This window comes from Rosa chinensis, chromosome 2 (genome assembly GCF_002994745.2).
Source record: "Rosa chinensis cultivar Old Blush chromosome 2, RchiOBHm-V2, whole genome shotgun sequence".
Lineage (NCBI taxonomy): Eukaryota > Viridiplantae > Streptophyta > Magnoliopsida > Rosales > Rosaceae > Rosa > Rosa chinensis.
In genome coordinates, this window is record NC_037089.1 from 56,214,461 (window position 1) to 56,237,677 (window position 23,217).

The 23,217-nt window shown below is 37.0% G+C and overlaps 1 long non-coding RNA gene and 1 pseudogene across 1 annotated transcript; both read left to right on the plus strand.

Annotated features, from left to right (window-relative positions):
* Positions 1–6,522: 6,522 nt before the first annotated feature.
* Positions 6,523–13,739, plus strand: LOC112185552 (annotated as a pseudogene).
* Positions 13,740–20,653: 6,914 nt separating this feature from the next.
* On the plus strand, positions 20,654–21,868 carry LOC121051751. The gene is made up of 3 exons (XR_005806801.1): positions 20,654–20,700; positions 20,855–20,978; positions 21,462–21,868. It is a non-coding gene; the product is annotated as an uncharacterized LOC121051751 (long non-coding RNA).
* The last annotated feature ends 1,349 nt before the right edge of the window (positions 21,869–23,217 follow it).

The window sequence follows — 23,217 nt, forward strand, 5'->3', positions numbered from 1 at the left end:
ATTCAAGCACCCCTTCTACAGGTCTGGGAATATCCTTCTGTGATTTTGATCATTGATTTATTTGTATTATCCTCCAACACTGTGACACTCAAAGGTCAGACGATAAAGTATTTACTGTCTTGGACATCATTTTATAGTATTCAATTTCAATATCTACATCACTATTTATGCCTGATATCTGCTAAATGCATATATCCAAGTAGTTTACTATTGTTTAATGTAATGTTCATGATGTAAATAGATACTTTTTCTTGATTTGATGTGGAGGTGTGCGTTAGCTAATATTATGTTTTCATAGCATTTCTCAAATTCTCCATCTGCAAGATTTTGTAACTTTGCATGATGACTGCAGTTGAACACAGTTGAACATCCTTCTTTTTCTTCTTTGGGTGAAACAATGATAACTCGGTCAGCTATGAGCAGATGCATAGGAGCTTGCTTTAGTGCTCATGTTGTAAAGTTTTTAGTCACACAAAGGTGCTGGACTTGGGAACTTTGAGATCTTTTCTCACTTGTTGTTTGTTATAGGAGAGATCTTCTATCATTGTTGTGTCTGAAATTTCTTTCTTCGAGAAAGGAGGCACTTTTGAAAATTGTTTTAGTTATTTCCTGCAAAGGAAGAGGCAGTGACAGATAATGAATATGAATGTACGTTGTAAAAGAATATGGTGAACCCAGGTAAGTTTTGTATTGATGACCATGTAAAAGAACAAAGCCTGAATTTGTAGCAGAGAGGGGCTGATGCATCGTGGCATGAGAGTGTGGCGGAGCCAGTTAAGGACGAGCGGGGGCCATTGCCCCCACTGAGATTATGAAATTTGTTAACTGAGAGGGAGATTTTGAATAATATGCCCCCACTGAAAAAATATGTTTACAATATATAAATATATTTATGTTCCCACATGGCCACATTCCACGTTCCACATCCCATAAACCCGTAAAGATGTTATATGTGTTCCCACATTCCACAACACACATAAATATATTTAATTGGTGGGTGGATCAAACAATGCATCACTACAACTCTACAAGTCTACACTCTAGCTACATGCGCACTGCACCACATGCATAGCTCACAATTCCACAAATGACAGTCAAATGCAAACACAAGTACCCGAGTGCAATACTGCAATTTGCTCCCCAGCTCGGTTCTTCATTCTCCAGGAGTTCAGGTTATCTATTCTCCTAGTCCTCTGTTCTAGTATATTTCCAAATTCCAATTGAGAAAACTGTGTATTGATTATTGAATTCATGATTTGGATTTTGGGAATCTATTAATTTGTTCTACTGGTAGTCTGGTACTCTTGTAGGATTATGAATCTATGAATGAATGAAGGGTATGTATTTAATTGAAATATTATTAATATTTAGCTACTGTAATGTTGTGATCATGATCAATGGTCTATTTTGGTGTAAATTTTTTTTGCCCCCACTCAAAAACATTTCTCCCTCCGCCACTGCATGAGACCAAATCTTTTAGCAAGCTAAAGAATATAAAAGCAAATTCTTATATGTTGTGTTTTACTATGTATATAAGGTCTGCACAAAAATTAGTTCTTTACATTGTGCCTTTTGTTATATTGTACGTTGATTATCAATGAGTTTCAAACAGTTGTCATATTATAAGTTATTTAGGTATTTTAATAGGAACATCACTCATTTTGATGGTTTCTAATCAATATGATTAGTAGCATTTGATAAGCCTTGGGCCAACTAATCCAAGATAGTGATTACTCTTTGATATTTCATATTTGATCGAATATCTCCATATTTACTTTAGCCGCAGTGGCATGGCTAAAGACCTAATATCTCTGCATTTGCTGATAAAATACAAGCGGATGATAAACCCACAGCAACGCGTGGACATACTAACTAGTAGTCAACTAATTAAGAGAGGTTAGCTGAGCTGCGTTGCCGTGACTTTTCAGCATATGAAAACTGGCAAGATGTGGAAGGACTTGACTAGTTTTTAGCATATGAAAACTAACAAGATGTGGAAAGATTTGACTAGTGTAAAGACTTGGAAACTGACAGTGTAAATACTTGGAAGCTGTGTTGCCATGACTTTTCAGCATATGAAAACTAGCAAGATGTGGAAAGACTTGACTAGTTTTTAGCATATGAAAACTGACAAGATGTGGAAAGACTTGACTAGTTTTTAGCATATGAAAACTGACAAGATGTGGAAAGATTTGACAGTGTAAAGACTTGGAAGCTGTGTTGCTGTGACTTTTCAACATATAAAAACTGACAAGACGTGGAAAGACTTGACTAGTGTAAACAATTAAGTAGAAGCAAGCCAAGCAACTCTTCGCCCTATAAGAGTAATTCCAACAGTTTCCCCATATTTTGATTTTTCTCTATTTTACGGTGCGTTTGGATGAGAAAATTATGAAATCCATAGGAATTTATAAATGATAGAATCTTTAACTCCATCAATCTAAAATTCCATTAATTGCAATTTCTGTTGTTTGGTTGTATCTATTTAGGATTTGAAATGTGTAATAAATTAAGAAAGTTTAAAACAAATAAAAAAATAAAAAATAAAAAAACCTTGTTTTGGAAATGAAAATTGAATACTGCAAGGGAATTTTTAAATGACACCTATTTTGGTGGAAATTGAAGTGGGGAATTTAAATAATGAATTCCTTCGTTTTTTTCCACAGAAAAATTTAAAATTTCCAGTTTGATAATATCAAATGAGGGAATTAGCTTGTAAGAATTATGAAATCCTCACTTTCAATTAAATTTCATCATATTTTCCCTCATCCAAACACACTAGGAAAAATGAGTCTCTTTTGCTCCAACAGATTTTCTATAACTATCCCCATTTTAGGGATAGTGAGGAAAGAGAAAACTAAATTCCCTAAATTTATAGCAATCTCTAAAATTTTAAGAAAGAATTAGGGACATTTTAGAGATTGTTGTAAAATAGGGAATCTGTTGGAGTTGGAGAAGAAAAAGAGGCTAAACCTTTGATTTTTGCTTCCCTATAATACAAAAATTATAGAGAAGCTGTTGGAGTTGCTCTAAGACTCTAAGTATAGTAACTCCTCACGAATTATTCTTATGTAATTTAATGTAGGAATTAGTTTTAACATTTTCCCCAACTCATTCTCACCAGTGTAGTAATTCCATTTATGGACTATAGAGGTTTAACAATTAGGTGCGGCTATTGTCACCCTACCATTTTATTTGTTCACCTGACATGCTTATTACACCATACATATTAATTAATACTTATCTAACTTATTTTTGTTTTCAGAAATATTCTTATATGACATATCTAAATAGATAAAAAAAATTAACGAAAATCTCGTATTTAATTTATACCGATAAAAAAACTAAAATATATTAAAGTTTCCTAATGAAATCATAATCTGATTTACTTCCATTTTTTATTTTTTCTTTCAGTTTCAATGTTCGTCTAAGATTAGTAAGTTACCAACTATTAGCAATAAAGAGAATGATTTTTTTTTTCGTGTTTTAAATTTTTACTTTCAGTGTTCACAAAGGGTGTTGCAAAGATTTAGATGAAATTAACACTAATAGTTTTGTGAACTAAATAACGAATTAATGTTGAGGAGGCAACAAAAAGACAAAAAAAATAGTAATAAATTTTAATTTGGGTGGAGAAGATAAAGATTGATGTTATCCAATGAGAAATTAAGTAGTCTTTGTATGTAATTAATTAGTTATGTATTTCGTTTTCCCTACAGATTTGTATTTTAGAAAATTAGTATAATTCAAATGTCGGTAGGGTGAACTAAGAAAATGGTAGGGTGGCAATAGCCGCACCTAACAATTTCTAAGGGATTGGATATCATACCACCCTCAAATGAAATAATTAGATTGATGGACTACAGAGGTTCAACAATTTCTAAGGAATTGAATATCATGCCATCATTAATTGGAGATTTTTTTAGGAGAAATTTTATTCACACATGCATAGCAAAATACTAAATATACATTCCTTTTTTCATACACCCAACATCGGATTTTATGGGTATGTTAAATTACCAAAAGAGACATGTAAATCAAAAATAAAGAAGATGTAGTTGGAATATACTATCCCGCTTTAGAGTTTTCTTCTCCTTTACATGAATGACGTGAATGAACTAACTTAGAACCCTAATTAGAGACAGTTAACTACACTTATCGATGAACATCCATAGTTCTAAAGCGAATTATCAATAGCGTAATGAATTCTAATATTGGTGTTTCTCAACTCTCAACTGAGGTACGACTTTTCTTAATTCTTCTCCATCTTTAATTGAATTTTATCTACTACGAAATTTAGGTTTTCAATTTCAATTGTTGTTAAATGATGAGAACTTTGTTTTGTTAGATGATCCTGCATGTAGATATCATAGAGTTGGGTGCTTTCGATCTCAAATCGAGAAAGCTTCTTGCTTCTTTTTATGACTATTGCAGGAAGCGAACATAGTCAATATGATTTTACTTTTACCTTGACTTTCGACTTATGTTGTGGACGAGTCATTCTTTGATCCTCTTTGTACTCATAGTTTTCCTATATTTAGATGTTGAGAAAGTATCATTGGATTTTATTAACATGGCCATTGGAGGAAGATATTGCTCAACAACTGTCTTTGAAACCCTTGCCAACATCTAGGGCACTCTAACTATTGGTCAACTTTTATGTGATGGAGAATGGATGCTGACCAGTCATCATGGTCAAGATATTGGAAGTATGCCTTTTGTGGTTGCAATACCAAGTATCTTCTTTGCAGGAAGTGTGTGATTGGAGATTTCTTGTCCTTGGAGATTTTCTTCTAGTTTCCTTTGTTAATGGCACATAGTGGTCAGTTTCTCTTAAATGATCAGTACGGGAGACGTGATGTTAGCTAATTCTACGTCAGGTGTTGGATCTTTAATGCATAGTGTATTGCTAATACAACTTTACTGATGTTTTATATAAAAAGTATACGTAACTCATACCTATCCACTAGACCACTACATGATCAAACATTCTTGTCATTAACAAGGATGTGATTAAAGTGCTTTTCAATTTATATAGTCGCTTAGTTTCAATGTCTATTATTATTATTGAGATTTGCTATCCTAAAAACCAACAACCGAGTAACTAAGCTCGATTCTAAGGATTTCTTGCAAAAGTTCCATCATGCCCTTTTGGAGCTTGTTCTTGAGAAGGGTGCTCTTGATTGCCCTAAGACTGGTCGCCGGTTTCTAATTTCTAAGGAAATACCTAATATGCTACTTCATGAAGATTTCTTGTTAAGGAAGAAATAATATCTCATCGAGGAGGGAATATTTTGTTAAGGAGTGTATTCAAGGAAGAAATGTCTCGTCGAGGAGAAAATATTTTGTTGAGGAGCATATTTCTTGTCTAGAAAGAAATATCTCATCGAGCAGGATGTAGTTACAAGATAAATGTTTTTTTTTCTACAGGTCTCTTTGAATCCTTTCAATCCATTTTTCCTTTTTTTTTGAATGCTCAAAATTCTACTTGAGCATCAAAATATGGGTCACTACCAGCTAAAACATCGCTGAACAAAATGGTTGTACTTGTCAATTCGTTCAATTCACACAGGCAAGGTGATTGACGTGCGTGCTTTGCAAGTTTTTTACTTTCTTCACACAACAAAGGCATGATAGTACTATACTCAACTGCTCATTCCGTGTGGCGAGATTCTTCTACATTCTATATCTAGAATATGTTCATTCATACCAATATACCTGCTAAAACAAACCAACACATTATCAACCCTTTCCCGGTCATCAATCCTGCCACACCAACACATTATCAACCCTTTCAAGAAAGATTTGCTCGGGGAGAGATTTGCTCAAGGAGAGATTCGAGTAATCTCCTCGAGGCAGGGAAGAATCCTCTCGAGATAACAAAATATATAGGCATGACATCGAATAAGGAAGAACTTGTTATTATCAAGAATGTAATATTTTTTTTTTCAAGTTAAAATGGAGAATGTGTTTTTAGTGAATAGGTATTGTGTATTGTGTATTGTGAATGAGGATAATTTAGGAAGTTTGGGTTGTGTATCTAGTAAAATGTTAAAATAAATAAGTTAATAGAATGTGTATTAAGTAGGAAATGTGTATCTAGTATTTTACAATGTGTTAATAAAATTTCCTTTTTCCATTATATCAATTTTTTATCTTTATTATTTGTATTTTCCCTTCTCTACCCACTTCACCAATCCCACTCACCTAACAATGAGATTTGAATCCGTAATTTTTATATTTCAGTAATTGTCTTACATATAAAATAATTTAACATAAAATTCTCGATTCCAGTCGGAATAAAAAAAATTAAAAAAGAATGAAGAATTTTCCAAATCCAACTCATTTTTTCTGTTATGACGTAATGCAATACGAATTGTAACGGTCTTCCATCCCCCAACTCTCACAGTCTCACTTAACCAAAACCAGGTCCCTGCATATCTTCTTCACCAAGTCAAATTCAAAAACTCCACCTCACCTCCTCCCCCTCCCCCAACGGACCACGCCACCGCTACTGCTACAATGACTGATTCTGACCCCCCTCCGTCTCCGCCTGAGGCTAGTGAACCCACTCCATCGGACCCCCCTCCGTCTGCGCCTGAGGCTGAACCCACTCCATCGGACCCCCCTCCGTCTCCGCCTCAGTCTGAACCCACTCCATCGGACCCCCCGCCGTCTCCGCCTCAGTCTGACCCCACTCCATCGGACCCCCTCCGTCTCCGCCTCAGTCTGACCCCACTCCATCGGACCCCCCTCCGTCTCCGCCTCAGTCTGACCCCCCTCCATCGGACCCCCCTCCGTCTCCGCCTCAGTCTGACCCCCTCCATCGGACCCCCCTCCGTCTCCGCCTCAGTCTGACCCCACTCCATCGGACCCCCCTCCGTCTCCGCCTCAGTCTGACCCCACTCCATCGGACCCCCCTCCGTCTCCGCCTCAGTCTGACCCCCCTCCATCGGACCCCCCTCCGTCTCCGCCTCAGTCTGACCCCCTCCATCGGACCCCACTCCGTCTCCGCCTCAGTCTGACCCCCCTCTGCCTCCGCCTGAGTATAACCCCCCTCCGCCTCCGCCTCAGTCTGACCCCCCTCCGCCTCCGCCTGAGTATAACCCCCCTCCGTATGCCATCCCTCCGCTGCCCATAGGGAACTCGCCGTCGAGCACGCCGGTCGGGGTTATAGTCGGAGTTGCGACAGGAGGGTTCAGTGTACTTGTTGTAGTGGTCATTATCTTCTTTATCTATCGGAGACGGAAGAACAGGTTAGCGAGAGCTAATGAGTACTCAGGGCAACAACCCAAAGGTAATTCAAAACTTATAAGCAGAAGTCTTGAAGTTCTTGCATATTGAATTTTTTTTTTTTGGGCAAACCACTAGGTATAGGAATAGAGCGGCATTAGAAATGCTTAGTTAGTAGTGGAGTTAATACAATGAAGGTTCCTATTGCCAGTGGAATGTTAAATTTGATTTGAAATTGATCCTATCTTAATTTCTTGTATACATCCTATTAGATTCTAGTAGTTAGAGAGTCATTCATTTAATTTTTCCTGATTTTCTATAACTGCTGACTTTGATTTAGACGTGCCACTGGAGATTATATATTTAGTATTTTAGTTTAATGGGGAGGATTTCCATTAATTGATGATTTAGTTGACTTCATAGATCTTTATCGTGTTATTAGGCCTGGCAACGTGCGGGTATAGTGCGAGTACCGTGCGGGTTCTTAACAGATCGACCCGGTAAGAACCCGTTAGCTTAACGGGTTTTGTGGGCTAAACCCGGCGGGTTTGCGGTTATCCGTTGGAACTCGTTAAAACCCGTAAACATTTTTTTTTTTTTTAACTTTTTATCAAAGCAACTAAAACCAATTAAGACTTATGTATATAACCCCGCATTTGCAGTTTTCTTTATATGAACTTTTTTTGTTTTCTATTTTGAAATTTTTTATTTTCTATCTTTTTGGATTTTTTTTCCTTTCCTTTTTTGACAAAAAATAATTCACAAATCACAATTATACCACGATCCAACGTCGGATCCTCACAGATCACCTAAAGGATCATTTTAACCGATTTATACGATGATCCAACGGTCGGATCCTCACGGATCACCTTTAGGTTCATCCTCTCAAAATTATACGAAGATCCAACAATCAATCCCACGAATCACCAGGAGGATCATCTTTACCGATTTATATTATGATCCAACGGTCAGATCCTCACGGATCGCCCTTAGGTTCATCCTCTCAAAATTATACGAAGATCTAACGGTCAGATCCTCACGGATCACCTAGAGGATCATCTTTACTGATTTATACGATGATCTAACGGTCAGCTCCTCACGGATCGCCCTTAGGTTCATCCTCTCAAACTTATACGAAGATCCAACGGTCAGATCCTCACGGATCACCTAGAGGATCATCTTTACCGATTTATACGATGATCTAACGGTCAGATCCTCATGGATCGCCCTTAGGTTCATCCTCTCAAAATTATACGAAGATCCAACAGTTGGATCGTCTCGAATCGCCCTTAGAATCATCCTCACAAAATTATATGATGATCCAACGGTCGGATCCTCACGGATCGCCCTTAGGAACATCCTCTCAAAATTATGTGAAGATCCAACGGTTGGATCGTCCTAAATCGCCTTTAGAATCATCCTCACAAAATTATACTACGATTCAATGGTCGAATCCTCACGGATCACGTATTTTTACAATTAATGTCTCGTTTGGTAATGATTGCTAGAATAAGATAAAGTTTGAGAGTAAATCAAATTTTAAAAAATTAAAAATCCTAAAAGTTTGCTAGAAATGGGTTTTTGGAAAGGGTTTTGAGTTAATGGATTCCAACGGGTTTAGCCTGCAAAACCCGTTAATTTGCGGGTTTTTTGCGTGCGGGCTTTTTTTTAGCCTGGATTAATAAATGGGCTGGTTTTTAGCGTGCGGGTTTGCGGGTTATGGGTTTAAATGCCAGGCCTAGTGTTACATTTCACTTGCTTGCAACTTGCTTTGTCTTAGCACCTTTTTATTTGTCCAAGTTTTTTTTTTTTTTTTTTGTGTGAAAAAATGATCAAAGGATTTCACACCTACCCCCATAGTGACTCGAACTCAGGACCTGGAGCCTAGGTAGTGGGCGCTCTAACCACTGATCTAACACCACTTTGTCCTAGTTTGTTCCCCACCAAGCAGCCATTATAAATCTCTGGACTAATGAAAACAGAATGGTTTCGTCTACGCAGTTCTTTTGTTGGTGTAATATTAATGTTTCATCTTTGATAGTGTCAAAAGACAACCACCATCGATCTCGTGCTAAATTGGCTTTCACCTTGCTCTCAGTGAGAAAATTAGTGTCAGACATTCGTTTGCATGTAAACTTTCATGAAAGCTTATGAATTTGAATACAAAGTCATATACGTTCAATTCCCACACGGCCGTTTACTTTCTAAGCAATGGCGGAACTATATGGGGGCCGGAGTGGGCCCTGGCCCCCCCCCCCAAATTATTTTGAAAAATGCTGCTAAGCTATTGATTGGTTTGTGTTTTTATCCTAATTAAAAGTAAATTAAACTATAATTTACAATCATGGCCCCCCAAATTAAAGTCTTAACAATAATTACTCCTTGTAAACTGATAATTATAATAATTAACTTCATTAGTTGACTTATTTAGCTTATAGAATTCTATAAATTATTAATTAAGGTGCATTTAAAGGAGAATATTAATGGATTCTTAATATATGGCATCGAAAATGAAGAAAAAATAATTTTTCGTTTTTGTTATTCAATATTTGTTTGTATTTGAATTTTATAGTAAATATCAGTTGTTGAAAAAAAAATTTATCAATATTTTTGGCCCCCCCCATTGAGAAGTTTCAGGTTCCGCCACTGTTTCTGAGGATGAATTGTATGGATCAGATAAACCGCCCCCAGCCTTTGGATTTTCCGAAAGCACATTTACATACGAAGAATTAGTCAGGGCAACAAATGGATTCTCCAACGACAATCTTCTTGGTCAAGGAGGCTTTGGTTTTGTCCATAAAGGTGTTCTTCCAAATGGGAAAGTGGTTGCAATTAAACAGCTGAAAGCTGGGAGTGGACAGGGGGACCGTGAATTCCAGGCAGAGGTTGAAGTCATTAATCGTGTCCATCACAGACATCTTGTATCACTGGTTGGATACTGCATTAGTGGGGCCCAGAGATTGCTTGTTTATGAGTTCATTTCCAACAACACCTTGGAATTTCACTTGCATCGTAAGTCCTTACGGTGGTTTTTGTTCATTATATTCCTCGCTGTTTTCCTGCAATCACCAAAGAATAAAAAGAGGGCAGTCTGGTCTCTGAGAGAATCTTATCAAAGAAAAATTTTGCAGGAAAGGGGCGACCAACTATGACTTGGCCGACAAGAATGAGAATTGCTCTAGGATCTGCAAAAGGATTGGCATATCTCCATGAGGACTGTAAGTTCTCTTTGAATGCTACCTTTTTTTATTTTGGGAACTACATACAAATTTTCTGGGCTGTTATTTTCCTTGCAAGTAATTGCCTACTCTTGAGCGATATCTTCAGGTCATCCCAAGATCATACACCGTGACATCAAGGCTGCCAATATTCTTATTGATGACGACTTTGAGGCAAAGGTAGGTTGTAATAGCTTTCACATTTTGATATGATTCATCATACACTTCAAATGTATAAAGCTCATGATGTTCTCGCTACATAGTTGGTCACAAAGCTGGCAAAGGTAGGTTGTAATAGCTTTCACATTTTGATACATAAAGCTCATGATGTTCTTGCTGCATAGTTGCTCACAAAGCTATAAAGCTTGATGACTAAAGTAATCTCATAAACACTAAGACTGAAAAACAAACCCTTTATGTGAAAAATTACACTTACTTTGAAGACATGATGGTCAATTTGGTAATGGGATGAAAATCCTTGATGACTTTGTTTTTCTTATAAATACAATTGAAATAGAAAAGGAGAAAAGCATTTATATACGAGGTCCAGAGTTTGTTACTATATCACCAAAATCTTGATCCTTGATGACTTTGTTTTCCTTCATCTGCCACTGCCCATGTCAAAAGCAAAGAAATGTGTGTTAGTTGGATATTACAAGGATAAATTAATGTAAAATTTTCCTATCAGTACTGCTTAGTTTCCGAATAAGACTATACTCTTAAGAGGAGTTATTGAATGTATTTTTCATTTCTTATCAAATGCAGATAATATTAACGTGTACTATGTATTGTATATATGTATTCTTTGTTCAGGTTGCAGACTTTGGACTCGCCAAGTTTGCCTTAGATACAGATACTCATGTCTCCACAAGGGTTATGGGAACTTTTGGGTAAGATCGATGGAGTCTGGATTACTTCAACACTGATTTGTAGGTTCCATGCAGTCTAAGTTTGTACTGAAAGGTTGTAGTGGTTGATTTACTAAGTGTTTCATCCGTTACTTGTTTGTAAATATTCAGATACTTAGATCCTGAATATGCAGCCAGTGGAAAGCTCAGTGATAAGTCAGATGTCTTCTCATTCGGAGTTGTGCTATTGGAATTGATTACTGGACGCCAACCCATTGATAAAACTCATTCCTTCACAACTCATTCCTTCACTGATGATAGCTTGGTTGAGTGGGTGCGTATACAATATTCTCACTACTAATTCTTGACAGTTCATCTGCATCAGTGTGTCGTAATATGGCTGCATCTTATTAAAAGATAACGTAGTTGCTTCATGACCTATCCGTTTTACTGTTATGGCCTTCTTTCGTCAAATCTTGCTATATGCTTTCATGGAGAATTCTCTGCTCTGCTCTCTCCCTGTGAAACTTTTTGTAACTATGAAGCTTGAATGGCCCGGAAAGATTATAGACACTGTTATTGAATTTCAGGCAAGGCCTTTGCTCGCGCGAGCATTGGAAAAGGGAAACATTGATGGTCTTGTTGATGAAAGGTTGCAGAATGTTTACAACTCCAGCGAAATGACTCGTATGATTGCCTGCGCTGCTGCTTCTGTGCGACATTCTGCCCACCGTCGGCCAAAAATGAGCCAGGTAATCTTACAAAGTTCCGAAGTTAGTTTGAGCTGATGCGATAGATCTATTTGTCTTGTTTGCATCCTCCTTTTTCTTTACAATTCAAATATCTTTCTGTGAGTATGGTGTCTCGTAGGACTCCTCTTAATATATGTAAATATATACATATATATTTGGTGTGTTTAATTATTAAAATTTTGTCTTTGTTGAAGTGTATCGTAAGCTATGCCAGGCTATTACTTTGGAAGGATGTCAAGCATCGGTTTTAGTCTTTTAGATCATCTTTGAAATTGTCTTCTTCTAAAATGATCCCTTTAGTTTTTGTTTTACATCAGTCAAGACCAACTGACAATAGGCCTAGGACCAAACCACCAATCCCTGGTAGGTTCTCTTGGTTTTATGGTTGGCTTTTACTTGAATAGTTCAAACTATTAGCACTTTGTGACGTCCATAACATAAGAGCCTCCAAACTTTCAAAAGAGACTTCCATGGACCAAGGTCCACCTGCACCTAGGCAAAAAAATCAGATATTTTGCCACCAAATGCCCTATTTTGCCCTTCATTTTGCCTATGGTCTACCTACACCTTGGTCCATATTAGAATTTTTCGTAGTCATGATGTGTGGTTACTGTATCCATGGAGGTATTTGATAAAGTATGGTGGAAAAGGAAACCCTCTTCCACACAGATGTTGGATTCTTGTTTATGACTTTATAGTTGGAAAAACTGTTATCTCATTTAACGGCAAAACTTGAACAATGCGTGACTATATACATAATAATATCATGTGACTTTCCAAATGCGTGACTATCTACATAATAATATCATGAAACCCATATAAACACCATAGTTCAGCATTTGGCATTTTATTCTAATATTTGATCAAAAGCAGGTAGTTCGAGCTTTGGAAGGCAATCTTTCTCCAGATGAATTAAATGAAGGAGTTATACCAGGTCAAAGTATGATATACATTTCCTCTGAAAGCACACAATACAGCACTCGTAAATACAAGGAAGACATGTTGAAATTTAGAAAGTTGGCACTAGAAAGCCAAGGGCTAGATCAAGGAATTAGCTAGTGAGACCAGTGGGTCCAGCAGTGATTTTGGCCAGCACCAATCTGCCTCCGGTGGTGAAGGCCAACAAACCACTCAAGATATTGAACGCGGGCGAATGAACAAAGACAGCCAAGACTATATATGGTAAAAGCTCTTGACAACCAACTCCCACGTTCTTGAACAATGCCAATTTGTCCCACTCTCCACCCTGTATTCTCCCTAATTTGCTGAACCACAGATGCTATTGACATGCTTACTTGGAAACACCACTTCTAACTGTACATTTGGTAAAGTGAATGTATCTATTGTTCGGGTAGGTAAGTGAGCTTTCCTCTGAGTTGCATACTCGGTTGTTTGAACCATTTAAGTGCTTCTTCCCATAGTAAAGTTTGATTGGATCTGGTGGCTAGTGTGTTCATATCAAAATCTATCATTCACATTAGTCCCCAATTAGCTCCTAGATGGAGTTGGCAGGGGGAACAAAGTTGATCGACATCATTTATTGTAGGCACAATTTGAAGAAGGAATAATTTTTAATGTAGTTTAGTGAAATCTCTGTATACATGTTGTATTATTATTATTTTGACCAATACATGTATTTTGTATTCTGTATATCAATAAACTGTAAAGTTGGTTTGTCATGTCTTTTATTGGAATTTAAATTGTATTCAATATAGTTCTTGAAACCTTGATCTATCTTGTATTACAACTGTCTCTACATGATTAGGGATTGAGATATAAATTCTCAAATTAAAGCCTATTTGATGCTTTTTTTTTTCCCTTCTTTGGGAAACAAAAGAATCTTCATTAAAGGGCCAGGAATGCCTCTTTGATGCATCCTCATAAAATTATCTCCCATCAAGTTACAGGTACGCAATGACGGTGATTCCAGTTGGAAATCAAACTAGACACTTCCATCTTTGCGTCCATATAAAATTATATCCCAAATTCCATTGGAGTTATAAACTGTGCTGCTCCAAAAGCAACTGATCTTCAAGAAGCAGAACGCTTGACCTGTTTTCTGTCCAATTTGACCTTTCTCCACTCTCACTCATTTGGAAACATTTTAATAATCTGCCAAGTCCTTTGAAAACTAAACATCCCTAGATTTCGAACAATATTTGGCTCCCATGTTTCTTCCTTCTGAAGAAATGCAGTTTTTGATGTGAAGCTCGGCTCCACAAGCTTTCTCTTTCTTTCTTTTTTTTTTCCCTTAAATTTCTCCAAGTTTCACACTGTTCATCCTCCTCCTCTCGTAGAAACTCAAAAACCACTTGGCCAAATGACCTTGTTGCTATTAAAAACTTCATAAGCTTGGGGTGCAGTCGCTATTTCTAATCAATCATTTAAGTTTAATTGATGAATGGAGCTGTTGGGATTTTGCTGCCACTACTGTAGATATTGTTTGGCTCCAAAACCAACTGGTGTGCAAACAGTCTCTTTTGAGCGAATGGTTGCGCAGGCGTGCCAGCACCACGGGGTGCAGTCGTTGGGGTAGTCCCGTGACCTGACTTCTTCTTCAAGCGCTGTGGACGAGGAGAGCACCAACCTCGTCACAAGGTTCTTTTCTTGCCTTCCGGAAAAGGACTTCTTGCCTTACGCGGGTAAGGGCTTTGGTTGTGGTCTCTTTGCGTTCACCAAATCGATACTCAACTTGAAAGCCGAGCAGAGCAATCAATGGGAAGTTGGAGAGGAACACGAGTTTGCTAAAGCGTGACTCTAGCTTCGCTGGGTTGCGAGGGCGTTACCCTTGCTTCGCTGGAAGTAACAATGGCGGTTGTGCTCGCAGTCGGCTCCTAGGGAGACTGGGACTGGAAATACGGTCGCCGGGTTGATCTGGTGAGGCTGACAGTCGGCTCGCGAGGAGACTAGGACTGGCGGGCGATCACCGAGCTTCAACTAGGTTGAGGGTTTGCTCCGGGGAGGCTTTATAATCGCTGGGATTAGCAGAGAGATTCTAAGGTCAAAAGGTCCTTTCTTGTATCGTGTTTAGCCTCTATATATAGGCTTATTGCAGATTCACTTCCCTAATAGGAATGGAATACCATATCTTGGGCCACAGTTATTGGCCTTGAATCAAATCAAAACTCTTGATAGCATTGATATTATTATGAGCGATAACTATCCTCTTCTATCGTCGCTAGAATATAGGCAAGGATTAATTGCCTCTATGAGAATCCTAGATACGATCGCTGGATGCAAGCAGTAGGATACGCATGTATTGATTGCAAATATATCTTCACGCCCCCACGAGCGCTCACTTAAGGACGATATCTCCTTATGAAACACGGGATAAGCAATACCACAACCCAAATCCGTATAGTCCCATTTTTGGGCCGCAGATATCGGCCCACTGGTTCAGACCCACTAAAGGATTTCAACAAAATTACTTTTGGGCTCAAACAGATATATTATTGCTGGTACCAGTTAGTATACCATATAATCACATCTAATTGTGCAGTTTATTACTTCGTGGTAATAGAGCAGTTTGAGTTATGGCTGTTTAATTATACATTTTAAAAAGAATAATTATTGGTTCATGACATACTCGTTTTACTCATACATTAAGATGTTCAGTTGTTCTGCTGAATGCTTTCTCTTGGTATAGAGCAGCAGTCGAGTCTTCTGTGTGGATAATAAGCGATCTTGAATGGGATTATAGACACTGTCATTAAATTCAGGCAAGACCGTTGTTCAGGCAAGCATTGGATCAGGGCAACTTTGATAGCCTTGTTGACATGAGGCTGCAGAATGACTACATCTCCAGTGAAATGGCTTTTATGGCTGCTTGCATCCGTCATTCTGCTCAACGTTGGGCACGAATGAGCTAGGTTATCTTACTACTTTGTAAGTTGAGCTCACCCAATAGGTCCATCGATCTTATTTATATCCTCCTTAAATTCAAAATATTCAATTGTCCTAATGTGAGTCTGGAATACATCGCTAGCCTCAAAAGTGGATATTTATGTGTTTGCTCATTGAGATTCCATCTTTCTTTACTGTATATTGCGAAGTGTTCCTGTCTTTAACTTTGTAAGGTTGTTCAGGAGTGATGTAGGACGAGATTTTAGCAAATTTTAACCAAAAATCTCAAAAAGAAATAAGCGTCTTCACATTAAGAAAAATAATTTGAATATTAGAAATTGGTATTCGAATAGGCTTCTTAATGATATAATTAATCATAAATGACTCTTTTGGATATATCGGGATTCTCGAGGAAAATCTTGACTGAGATTCCAAACGTAATATTCTTTAATATCTAGGATTTTATTTCTGATTTTTATTTAATCAGGTTTAATTAGGTTTCCTAGTTTTAGTCTACAATAAATTGTTCTTTATGTTTTCTAGTTGTATTAGGTTTATGCTATGTGCCCTATATAAGGCACCTCTTAGATTGTAATTTTCATTCAAGTTATCAATAAAAAACCAAATATTAGAGAAGTTTCTCTATGTTTCTTACGGCTGTGCCCGTAATTGCTAGTGGATTCTAGCTCATCTCATATGGCTTTCGACGCTTGACGGAGCCTCTTACTATTGTGTTCACGCTTCCCGCATCATTTGGTATCAAAGCGGGTATCGTCAGCTTCTTAGCAGACGACGATTCAAGGGAGAAGTTCACTACCACCAACCTCAACGACGCTAGTCGTAGAGTATCTATCAAAGAAAGTTTCGTTGAAGAGGAACATGCCAAGGGATTCGCCCTAGGACAACCTCATCAATCCAAAAGAGAAAACAAAAAGAAGAAGAAACATGGAACATTGGATATTCACGACGCCGGATTACGACGACTTCCGAACTACATGTATCATCAAAGACAAGGTATGCTCTGTAATAATTGACAGTGGTCTACGAGAGAACTTTGTAGCAAACAAAGTTGTGGATTATTTTCAATTACCGACAGTGAAGCTGAGTGATCCATACTGGATTCCATTTGGAGAGGATGAATATGCACAAGTAACAGAGGTTTGTAGAATTCCTGTCTCTATGGGAAAATTTTATAAAGAAGAGATTACTTGTCATGTGATTGACATGGACGACATTGATGTGCTTTTTGGAAGACCATGGCATGAAAGCGTCAAAGGTGGTTATTGCAAAGGCAACACATATTTATTTAGGTGGGAGTCGCACAAAATTAAAATCAAGCCTAGAAGGAAGAACGTCAAGAATGACCATCCTGAGGTGTGTGAAAAGGAACATGAAGAAGCAACTTTGAAGATTGAAGAGAAACTCATTAAGGATAAGGAAGTTGATTCATTCATCACATCGATATCCATGTCATGCATGCCTAATTGTGTTCAAGATCAACCCAAGGAGAAGTCATTGCCCATTCCTTTTCAAGTGGAGGAGTTCAAGTTTCAACATGCTTATTCTAAACTTGTCTACGGTATTGGATTCATGGTGATACCTTTCAATTTCAAGAATATTGAAGTTGATGGCTTATCATGTTTTATTCCTACTAAAGATCGAGCTGCATACAAGAGGAACTCGAGGTCGAGTTCTTTTCAAGTGGAGGAGACTGATGTAGGACGAGATTTTAGCAAATTTCAATCAAAAATCTCGAAAAGAAAGAAGCGTCTTCACATTAAGAAAAATAATTTGAATATTGGAAATTGGTATTCAAATAGGCTTCTTAATGACAGAATTAATCATAAATTACTCTTTTGGATATATCGGGATTCTCGAGCAAAATCTTGACTGAGATTCCAAACGTAATATTCTTTAGTATCTAGGATTTTATTTCCGATTTTTATTTAATCAGGTTTAATTAGGTTTCCTAGTTTTAGTCTACAATAAATTGTTCTTTATGTTTTCTAGTTGTATTAGGTTTATGCTATGTGCCCTATATAAGGCACCTCTTAGATTGTAATTTTCATTCAAGTTATCAATAAAAAACCAAATATTAGAGAAGTTTCTCTATGTTTCTTACGGATGTGCCCGTAATTGCTAGTGGATTCTAGCTCATCTCATATGGCTTTCGACGCTTGATGGAACCTCTTACTATCGTATTCACGCTTCCCGCATTAAGGAGTTGGGGTGTATCGGCTTTGGATGTCTCCTCATTCTACCTGATTAGCTTGCATTTTCACTACTAGAAAAACCACATAGAAGGACACCCAATAAAGACTCATTTTTGTCAACGTGTCCTAATAAGCTTATGAGGACGAACAAGAAAAAACAGGAGCAAACAAACTTCGCTGCCCCGGCTGAATTTTTTTTGCCAAAAGTTAAATTTCCCACTTTTTTTTTTCCCACACCAATTCGCACTTTAGGTTGGCTGATAAAATTGGCCTCTATCATTTTAGTTGACCCATCTCTCTCTCTCTCGTCTGCATCTCTTCCTCGTCGAAGAAAACAAATCCGAGCTCAATTCTTTTGCTCTGAGCAAACCAAATTCACTCACCACGGATGGGTAATTCTCCCTCCTTCTCAATCTGTCTATGGCTTTTTCTTCTTCTCGTCAAATCTGTTTGGTTCTGGGTAATAGTTGTGGGTACTGGTTCATGATTCTTCGTCGGGTTCTTTCACCAGGATGTACGAGCTCTCTCCATTGCCTCTAACGAGGATCGATCTAAGAGCATTGACTGGCGGTGGCTTTGTTCTCTGTCTAGATCTGAATCAGATGGTATGCTGGAGGGTTCATTCAGAATCCTTAATTGTGTGCGTTTCAGTAATTTTATCCTTAATTTTATTCTTCTATTCAGTAATTGAACAGATCTAGAAGTCTCTCAGTCTGCTTATGGCTCTCTTAGACCAACATCATGGATCCTGATTCCCGACGTATGCTGCTAAAGCTACAGACTTGAAACAAGTAATTTTTTTCTCTCCAATATCAATTTAGGGCTTTTGAGTTTTATGAAATTAAGGATCTTTAATTCTGGGCTTTCGAGTTTTATGAAATTGGGAATTTTGAAAGCTCGTTCTCATTCACCCATCGAAGATGAGATTTTCCTGGGAAAATATTTTCAGATCTGGATATTTATTTATGTTTTCATTTTCTCATTTGCAATATGGAATTAGGTAGGAATATTGAAAATATCAATTTAGGGCTTTTGATTTTCTATGTAATTTGGGATTTCTGATTCTGTTTCTCAACCCCAAATCGAAATCGAAACTGGGAGATTATCTACTCATCCTGTTCAGGTAAGATTATCCAAGGGTTTCTCAGATTCTATTGTTCTGTTTCTCTTCAACTTCTTCATTATTAGATATATATAAATTAATTGGTTGGATGTATATTCAAGTTTGTTTGAAATTTTACTTTGAGGAAGGTGTTTCGTTTTATCATATGTAGCTGTTGATTTTGGTATTTCTATTTTTCTCGCTTTCATTTATTTAGGTGCTGGTTTGGTTGCCAAGATGAGTAGAGGCACCCTCTTCTCTCATCTGTTTATCAGGTATAATCTTCAAACTCTATCATTTCTAGGTTGTATTTCATATAGATTTGGATATTGAAGGAATTTTGAATGAAGACTTGATTGTGCAACAGATTGGAACCTAATAATGAGTAGCTTGATACTTGAGATTGTTAGTTAATCAAGGCATGGTAACTTTTTTCATTATCAATTTATATTCACTAGGAATCTCAAGTAGATGAACTGTAATAGCTAGTCTAATTGTATTTTTATTCTCTTGTCATTCCACAGGACCCAAAAATGTTTGAAGCAACGACTAGAGCAATATTCTGAAAGTGATGTTTGAGAGGTAATTATTTTTATCAAATAAGCAGTTTCTGAAATGGGCTGCCCAAGAAATTAAAAACCTTTGAATGTAATTTTGAAAGTAGGAGAAACATTTTAACATGTGTTCTATATCTATCCTTGGTACAGATGATATATCCTCGTTTGAGAGGTAGACTACATGTCATACATCCTTTACATGGCCTGGTGAGTGATGTTGGGTATAATTTTTTCTTTTCTCTGTTTTTTTTTTTTTGGTTAGTGGATTTTTTAACAGATGAATCTCAGGATAATGATCTATGATTTAAGAGGTGGAATTTAAATGGGTATTGTTGCATTTACAGTATTATGAAGGTTATCGATCTTCAAGAAGTTTTTGATGAGGAGGAGGTGATTGTGCCTGAGCTTAATCAAAAAGATGATTCAAGTGAGCCTTGACATGTTTACCTTTTGAAACAAAACTAAAGTCTACCTTCTGCGCAATTTCACAAAGAGAAGACAAGCTGCAATCGTGTATACTTACGTGTGTGTGTGTGTGTCCTTTATATTCCATTAATATCAGAAAAATGATAAATAAAAAAAAGCCTTCTTCTTGGCCTTTTAGGATCTGGAGCAAATACTATCTTTAAGCAGTTACAGCCTTATATTATAACTGATGTCTTCAAATATTGTCTAATGTGTTCATCTACTTGTTTCTTTGCAACTTGAAATCTTAATTTTCCTTTAATGAGTCATTTCAAAATTTAGTGTTGTAATGCACATTCCTCATTGGTTGTAAAAGGTCAGGACTTGCCATCTTAATGGTAAAGTATGAATACTTATTGTTTCATGGAGAGTTGCCATCATGTATTAACATACATTTCTCATTGGTTGTAGCTATGTTGCAGTGGAGATATGTGGGCTGCTATTGATGGTGTATCAAAGGCTTCTCAAGGTAAGTTGTTTCCAGTTTTTGTCTTTCTTTTCTTTGGTATTGTAGCAGATCAGGCATTCAGCATTAACTTGATACCATGATGCATAATATACCTGTCTTAAAGAATGACTTCATTTGAATATTGAAATAATTGGCCTTTTGGCAATTGTATCAGGTAGTGAATATTGGCAATCAGTCCCAGTTTTGCATGTCTGCACAGTACTGTACGATGAAGCATTACCTACATTTCTACCTTTTACACAGTACTGTACGATGAAGCATTGCCTGCTATTTTACAGGTACCCACAACGTCTCTTTTTTTTTTTCTTTTCCTTTTTTTGGTATACCATAGAGGTGTAGTCGTATAAATTGACAGGTTTACAAGTGACACTTTCCAATGTAAGTGGATATGCTTTTCATCTTGATCTAAAGATGATTTGATGTTCCATTTATGTATTATGAATAATAAATTCTATGTCATCTCTCTACACTTATGCAGGTCTATTTGATATGCTTTGATATTAGCTTTTAATTTTTGGTTGCTGATGAGTTTGTTTGTGTAGTTTGCAAGTACTGAGTAATTGATTTTTATTTTTCATACTTCTGTTGCAATTGTATATGAAAATGAGACGTTGTAATACAGACTAATTTGAATTATATATTGTTGGTTGGAAGACCTGTTGATAAGCCCTGTGGTTGGATTCTAGTCTTGGCTCATTCTAATTGTTGAATTTCAAGAGTGTTAATATGTACTTGATATTGGTTTGTGCTATATTTATCAGGTTATGATTGAAGATATTGGGAAGCAGATTAAGTAACTATAAACCTACAAGGTGCAGGACATTGATTTACTTGACTAGAATTGTTGAACTGTAATTTGTTATACTTTATAAATTTGTTTGCATATGGTGTATTTTGATTCAGTTAATATTGCATTTGGTGGTGTATTTTGAGGGGTGTACAATTGGAGAAAGCTTCCTTTTATTATTAATTAATTTTTTTTTTGGGTTTTTTACAAGTTTTAAGGACACGTTTTGAACGTCCTCTATGACTCTTTTAAGTGTCCTGTTTTAGTTTTAAGGACACATATGAGTGTATTTTTTGTGTCCTCTTATGGTTTTAAGGACTCCATTTTCAGAGCTTTTAGGACACAGTTTGTGTGTCCTAGTATAGAATAGAGGACACCTATTAGAAGATATAAGGATGCAATTTAGGTGTCGTCTTATGAATTTAAGGACACTGCATCTAGAGCTTTAAGGGCACACAAACTGTGTCCTCATATAGAAAAGAGGACACGTTTTCAGTGTCCTTGTTTGAGACTTATAATGACTGCTGGATAGATGACTCTTTTTTAAAGAGTCCTTGTATGTATTTAAGGACACAGTTTCAGTGTCCTTAAATGGTGTTTTTCTAGTAGTGTTTACATCGATAGGATCATCCAATCTGGTGTAAGGGCAGGTTTTCTTGGTTTTTCACTTGAATACACACACACACACACACACATATATATATATATATTAGAACTTAGGCATAGCCATGAAATAAGAGCTTCCTTTCGAAGAACGTGCAAATGGTAGTCAAGATGTGTTGTTACTATATTCATGAGGTATTTCATAAACAAGGGTGGAAGAGAAGATCATTAATTGCTTCGGGACAGATGCATGTAGATTCTGTTTGGTAGAACTATCCTAGTGTACTTGTATGGTTAAAAATTGTCGACATTCCTAAGATGTTTAATCATTTCCAATCTGACTCTGCAAATGCTGATTTCATTTTCAAACCGACTAAAAGCAGGTAGTTCAAGCTTTGGAAGGAGATCATCTCCAATCTCATGATTTCATTTCCACTCTTTTCTCTAGAGGAATTAAATGAAGGGTTCATACCATGTCGAATTACGGCCTACAACTCCTATGGAAGCATGGAATACGTATAGCACTCATGAATACAAGGACGACATGAAGAAGTTTCAGAAACTAGCACTAGAAAGCCAAGAGCAAGAGCGGGTCTTCGCGTATAGGAGTAGGGTGAGTTGTAGAATATTCTGTAAATATTTACTTTCCTTGTAGATGTAGAGAGATCTTTTCCTATTAGGACTACTCTTGTATCTCATTATATACCTCCTATTTTTGGAGATGAATAGTATTGAAGCATAACAAACAAACACCTAATTCTTATTTTTTACTTGGTATCAAAGCAGGTTCAATCCTGTGAGCTTAAACTGTACTTTGAAACCCGAAATCGAAGGCCAAATTTGAAACCCGAAATCGAAATCCGAAAAACACCCAAACCTTGAAGTTCGAAATAAGTCTTGAAGGTCACCATCAATTGACACACCTTTTGTTTAATTAAAAGGTGTCGTACCCCCTTGTTCAATTAAAAGTTGCTGGGCACTTTTTTGTTTGATTGATCACCAGCCGACAAGACTGCTGCTGCACCATTGTTTGGTCCTGCCCCACTGATAATTCTGCTACAGTTGTAGCCATCCTAGCCAACAAGTTCTGCTGCTATTTTTTGTTTGTCACGTGCAGGCTTCTCTTT